General features: G+C 46.9%; 1 protein-coding gene across 3 annotated transcripts in view; it reads right to left on the reverse strand.

Moving 5' to 3' along the window:
• micu1 (mitochondrial calcium uptake 1) overlaps nucleotides 1–4883 on the reverse strand; it is a 116277-nt gene extending 111394 nt beyond the window's left edge. For all 3 annotated transcript variants that reach the window (XM_070865576.1, XM_070865574.1, XM_070865575.1), the window contains exon 1: nucleotides 4798–4883. The gene's annotated coding sequence lies outside the window, so the exon portion shown is untranslated. The remainder of the gene's footprint in view (nucleotides 1–4797) is intronic.
• Nucleotides 4884–6411: the final 1528 nt, after the last annotated feature.

The following is a 6411-nucleotide window of genomic DNA, read 5'->3' on the forward strand; positions in this document are numbered from 1 at the left end:
ACCTCCAATAGGTCACCTTTCAGACACCTGATTTCCAGGCTGTAATGTCCAAGTTTTACTGGTATTTTCTCGTAACTCATACACTGACACTGGATATCAGCCTTGTGGCTTTTCTTTGCGCTGCCTCAAATATTTCAATGCCTCCTGCTTCTGAGTGAGCAGAACTTTTTTTAATTCATTCATGGGACGTGGGTGTCGCTGGCAAGGCCAGCATTTATTGCCCATCCTTAATTGCTCCTGAGAAGGTGGTGGTGAGCCGCCTTCTTGTACTGCTGTAGTCACACAGTGCTGTTAGGAGGGAGTTCCAGGATTTTGACCCAACGGCGATGAAGGAACGGCCGATATATTTCCAAGTCAGGATAATGTGCATCTTGGAGGTGGTGTATCAATGCACCTGCTGCCCTTGTCCTTCGAGGTGGCAGAGGTCACGGGTTTGGGAGGTGCTGCCGAAGACGAACTCAAAGCAGTATTCAAGATGCAGTCTTGCTAGCTCTTTACCTCTTCTGACTTGTATTCTTGTTTGTTCAGTCGCTCAACATTCTGTTGGCTTTGTTGATTGCTGGTCTGTATTGGTTGGACCTGCGTAGCATTGGGTCTGCTAAAACTCATGGGTCACTTCACCCTCAGCTATTTTAATACCATTCATGGAGTACACATGTTGTCTGCTTTTCTTCCCATGTGTAGGCACTTCACATTTATTTGTATCAAATTTCCTCTGCAATTGTTCTGCTATTTACATATCCTCTCCAAATCCTTCTGTAGTTTGAGCTGCTCTCTCTAATTTCAATGCTGCTCCCTGCCAGACACGAGACTCCCAAAGCAAGTGCTCTACTCGGAGCTCCTTCACAGCAAATGAGCCAAAGGTGGGCAGCGGAAACTCTACAAAGACACCCTCAAAGCCTCCCTGATAAAGTGCGACATCCCACTGACACCTGGGAGTCCCTGGCCCAAGACCGCCCTAAGTGGAGGAAGTGCATCAGAGAGGGCGCTGAGCACCTTGAGTCTCGTCGCTGAGAGCATGCAGAAATCAAGCACAGGCAGCGGAAAGAGCAAAGCAGTCCCACCCACCCCTTCCCTCAACGACTATCTGTCCCACCTGTGACAGAGTTTGTGGCTCTTGTATTGAACTATTCAGCCACCAAAGAACTCACTTCAGGAGTAGAAGCACGTCTTCCTCGATTCCGAGGGACTGCCTATGATGATGACGATTGTTTCGTTATCATCTGTAAATGTGACCACTTTGCATTAAGCTTCAGAATCTCAGACCAGTACCTGAGCCCAGGTATATCCCACTCACTGCTTCACCCCACTCTATCATAATTCCTCGAATGAGTTCTCATTATTCCTATTTTTGAGCCAGTTTCCCTCAATGATTACAAGGCCTTCACAGATCTCTTCCCTGATCCCTATAATTAACTTACTCAAACAGAGATATTTCCTGGTGCGCAGTAGCCCATTGCATTGGCAACATACAAGATGACTACCAGTATTCGTAAATATTGTCCCGAAAATTGCGGTCGGAGGCTTCCTGCAGGCGGACGCCTCCGACCAAAAGAATTCCCAGAGGAACGCATACTTACGGTCCAAGGCCTAGATGCACAGTGCAGCATATGGGCTCACACATTCCAGGAACGTAAGCGCAACCTGGGATCACGTGGGCCTGGACCACCAATAAACAGGGAGTATTCCCATTGATAATAATGAGAGCTCCGTTTGTAAGAGCTTCAATTACTATCAATGAGAATACCCCAAAATACACAATACAAGAAATTTAAAAAACACCTCACATTTAAAATGAATTGTAATTGAATTTAATTAAGTTACTTCAAAAAATATATATATTTAAAACATACTTAAAAAAATGTTTTTTTATAAAAGGGTTAAGAATAAATTTGCCTTAAGGGACAGGGTTTTTAAATCTAAAAATTAATGATAAAATTTAATTTTTCTAAGTTTTAATGTAGGCTGCACAGTTGCTTTTACCAGGCCTAAGAGTTTGAAGGACATTTGCTGGGCAAGAGTTGGGCAAATAGCCCAAATCTCTGCCAATGTATGCCCTGCTCCCGGGGATGGGTGCAATCTGTCTTGACAGATCGCAAAAGCCAGTTCTTGGCACACGCGCATCGCGGGCTGAGAACCAGCATTTGAGGTCTGTTTGGGTGTGTGCACACATTGTAAGCACCCAGAGAGGCCGCAATTTTCAGGCCAATCACACCGGAGGAAGACATGAAGCCATTCCACTATTTTACAATTTATCAGGCTCTAACCCAGCTCACCAAACCTCATCCCTTAAATTTACCCTCAGCTATTGATTTGTAAACACGTACACTTTCTGAAACTCAAAAGATATTAGAAACTTCTCCATCATACAGAACCAGAGGTTTACAGCACAGAAGGCAGCCATTCTGCCCATCATGGCTATGCCAGCTCTTTGCTAAAGCAATCCGAAACTCATCCTACTGTCCTCCACTCCCCCCACTATCCTATATTTTTCTCTGCTTCAAATATTTATTCAATATTCCTTCAAAACATGCCATGGTCTCTTATGTATATAAACCTGTAAATATCATGTCTAACCACCAGAGGGCTTCTCCCCTGGAGTCCCAAGGGATCCCACAATCCCTTGGAAGCACCTGTATATAAGGAGGCCTCACAGGCTGGAGAGGCACTCTGAGATGTAATAAAGGACTACGGTCACACCTTACTTTGAGCTTACAGTATCTGGTCTGACTTTATCCAAGACATAACAGTCTCTGCCTCAACCACTCCCTGTGGCAAACATAGAAACATAGAAAATAGGTGCAGGAGTAGGCCATTCGGCCCTTCTAGCTTGCACCGCCATTCAATGAGTTCATGGCTGAACATTCAACTTCAGTACCCCATTCCTGCTTTCTCGCCATACCCCTTGATCCCCCTAGTAGTAAGGACCTCATCTAACTCCTTTTTGAATATATTTAGTGAATTGGCCTCAACAACTTTCTGTGGTAGAGAATTCCACAGGTTCACCACTCTCTGGGTGAAGAAGTTCCTCCGCATCTCGGTCCTAAATGGCTTACCCCTTATCCTTAGACTGTGACCTCTGGTTCTGGACTTCCCCAACATTGGGAACATTCTTCCTGCATCTAATCTGTCTAACCACGTCAGAATTTTAAATGTTTCTATGAGGTCCCCTCTCATTCTTCTGAACTCCAGTGAATACAAGCCCAGTTGATCCAGTCTTTCTTGATAGGTCAGTCCCGCCATCCCAGGAATCAGTCTGGTGAACCTTCGCTGCACTCCCTCAATAGCAAGAATGTCCTTCCTCAGGTTAGGAGACCAAAACTGTACACTCCATGCTCCAACAACCTGCTAATTCTTCCGCTTAAATTCTCTGGGGCAATTTTAAATTGATACTCATCATTGGCATCCGAACTGGAGAAAATAGCCTTTTTCCTGTTTACAATCAAACTCTTAACTTTCCCCTTGGCCTTATCTACTCCAGTGCAAGTAGCCCCAAATCTCAAGACTGTTCTCACAATTACAGTTTCTAATCCTGCTAAATTTATACCATACACACACACACTACAGTTTTCTTAGAACTCTTTAAAGCGTGCACCATCTCTATGGCTGACGGAACTTTTATGTGTCCGCTGTGGCTCAGTTGGTGGCACTCGCCGCTGAGTGGGTTCAGTCCCACTCCAGAGAATTGAGCACAAAAACCGAGGCCTACACTCCAGTGCAGTACTGAGGGAGCGCTGCGCTGTCAGTATTTTTCGGATGAGACGTCTGCCCTCTTGGTGCGTACATAAAAGATCCCATAGCCACTACTTGAAGGAACAGCGGGAAGTTATCCCCGGTGATCTGACAATATTTATCCCTCAACCAACATCACTAAATAGATTATCTGGTCATTATCACATTGCTGCACTGACCACATTCGACCACAGCTCCGTTTGGTGGGTCACATTGTTCGCATGCCTGACACAACTCTCAAAGCAAGAGAGTCCCAGGTGGGCAGAGGAAACGTTTCAAGGACACCCTCAAAGCCTCCTTGATAAAATGCAACATCCCCACCGACACCTGGGAGTCCCTGGCCAAAGACCGCCCTAAGTGGAGGAAGAGCATCCGGGCTCAGCACAGAGTCTCGTCGCCGAGAACATGCAGAAACCAAGCGCAGGCAGCAGAAGGAGCGTGTGGCAAACCAGACTCCCCACCCACCCTATCCTTCAACAACAGTCTGTCCCACCAGCGAGAGACTGTAATTCCCGTATTGGTCTGCAGTCACCTGAGAACTCACTTTTAGAGTGGAAGCAAGTCTTCCTCAATTTCGAGGGACGGCCTTTGATGATGTTTGTGGGAACTTGCTTCCGTGTTTCCAACATCACAACAGTACTTCAAAAAGTACTTCACTGGCTGTAAAGTACTTTGAAACATCTGGTGGTCCTGAAAGGCACTATATAAATACAAGCCTTGTTTTTCATAAGTTTGCACCATCTCCATGGCTTTATATTAAATCGTTTGACGTTTGCTCCATTTCTGCCCCTGCATTGCTAAGATTGTAAAGTTTGTTGCACGATGAGCCCCAGTAATCTTTAGCAGGTGTAGTCAGGGGGTGCGCCCCTGCAATGCACTTGAGGCCCCTTTGCTGTGATTGACAGCTCGGCTGCAGACTGGCCGCGAGCCGAGCCCCTGGCAACAGCCCCTCCATGGCAACAGCCTCCCCCGGGACCTCCATAACAGCGCCGGGCCCTCCGCGGGGGAGGCAGCGACCCTGACTGACAGACAGACACACACACCGCGAACCGGGCCTTGACTCACCGGGACCTCAGCAGCAACGCTCCGCTCCCATCCCGTGTCCGTCGCTCCGCTCCGCTCCGCGCCGACCTGCCACGCAAGGTCGCTGACGTCCTGCCCCCGCAACGTCATCGCGTAAAGACCACGCAACCCGAGTCCTGGGCTGCACTGCGCCTGCTCCGCGCGCTGATACCAGGCAGACAGATGGGAAGAGGCGGGGCATAGAAACAGAGAAATTCGGCCCTTTGAGCCTGCACCACCATTCAATAAGATCATGGCTGATCCCTCACCTCAGTATCCCTTTCCTGCTTTCTCTCCATACTCCTTGATCCCTTGAGCTGTAAGGGCCATATCTAACTCCCTCTTGAATATATCCAAAGACCTGGCATCAACAACTCTCTGCGGTCGGGAATTCCACAGGTTAACAACTCTCTGAGTGAAGAAGTTTCTCCTCATCTCGGTCCTAAATAGCTTAGCCCTTATCCTTAGACTATGTCCCCTGGTTCTGGACTTCCACAACATCGGGAACATTCTTCCTGCATCTAACCTGTCCAGTCCCGTCAGAATTTCACTTCATTTCACTGACTGCTGCCCTCACCCTTTAAAGTGTTAAAATCTATCTCTTGCTCATTTTTTTTTGTGGTGGTTGAAATTATTTCTCGTGCGGTTACACATTATACAATTGCAGCACACCCTCGCCTCTGAATCAGAAGGTTGTGGGTTCAAGCCCCACTCCAGAGACTCCAGCATGTAAATCTAGGCTGACACTCCTCAGTGCAGTGCTGAGGGAGCGCCGCACTGCCAGAGGTGCCGTCTTTCGGATGAGACGTTTAACCCGAGGCCCCGTATATTCAGCATGGAGATCGATAGATTTTTGGGCTCTCGGGGGTCCCACAGCCACTTTTCGAAGACAAGCAGGGGAGTTATCTCCAGGTGGCTGTGGATGCTCAGTCGTTGAGTATATTCAAGATGGAGATCGATACATTTTTGGACTCTCGGGGAATCAGGGATATGGGACGGAAAGTAGAGTTGAAGATGATGATCAACCATGAGCTTATTGAATGGTGGAGCAGGCTTGAGGGGCCCTATGGCTGACTCCTGCTCCTATTTATTATGTTCTTAAAAAAGAAACTTCTAGAAACACACAGCATATCTTTTAACATCTGCAGGTGCCTTTTTCAGCATTTATATATTGTCTCATCATGTCCTTGCGATGTCCCAAAGTGCTTCAAAGCCAATTAATTACTTTTGAAGTGTAGTCACTATTATTAGCAGCCAGCTTGCTATACAGGTCCTACAAAATCAAATGAGATGAATAACCAGTTGACCTATTTTCGTGGTTCTTGTCGAGGGAGAAATGTTGGCTAGGACACCTGGAGAACTTACTGCTGTTCTTTGAAAAATTCTATGGGATTTCTTTCCCACTAAACTGACAGATATTGGTTTAATGTCATCTCGCAATGTAGCACTTCCTCAGTACTGCATTGAGCTGTCAGCCTAGATTATGTCTTCAACCTTCTGGTGTTAGCCTTGGCTCAATGGTAACACTCTCTCCTCTAAGTCAGAAGGTAATGGGTTCAAAGCCCAACTCCAGAGACTTGCGCACATAATCTACACTGGCACTTCAGTGCAGTAATG

Source organism: Pristiophorus japonicus, chromosome 22 (assembly GCF_044704955.1).
Source record: "Pristiophorus japonicus isolate sPriJap1 chromosome 22, sPriJap1.hap1, whole genome shotgun sequence".
NCBI classification, from domain to species: domain Eukaryota; kingdom Metazoa; phylum Chordata; class Chondrichthyes; family Pristiophoridae; genus Pristiophorus; species Pristiophorus japonicus.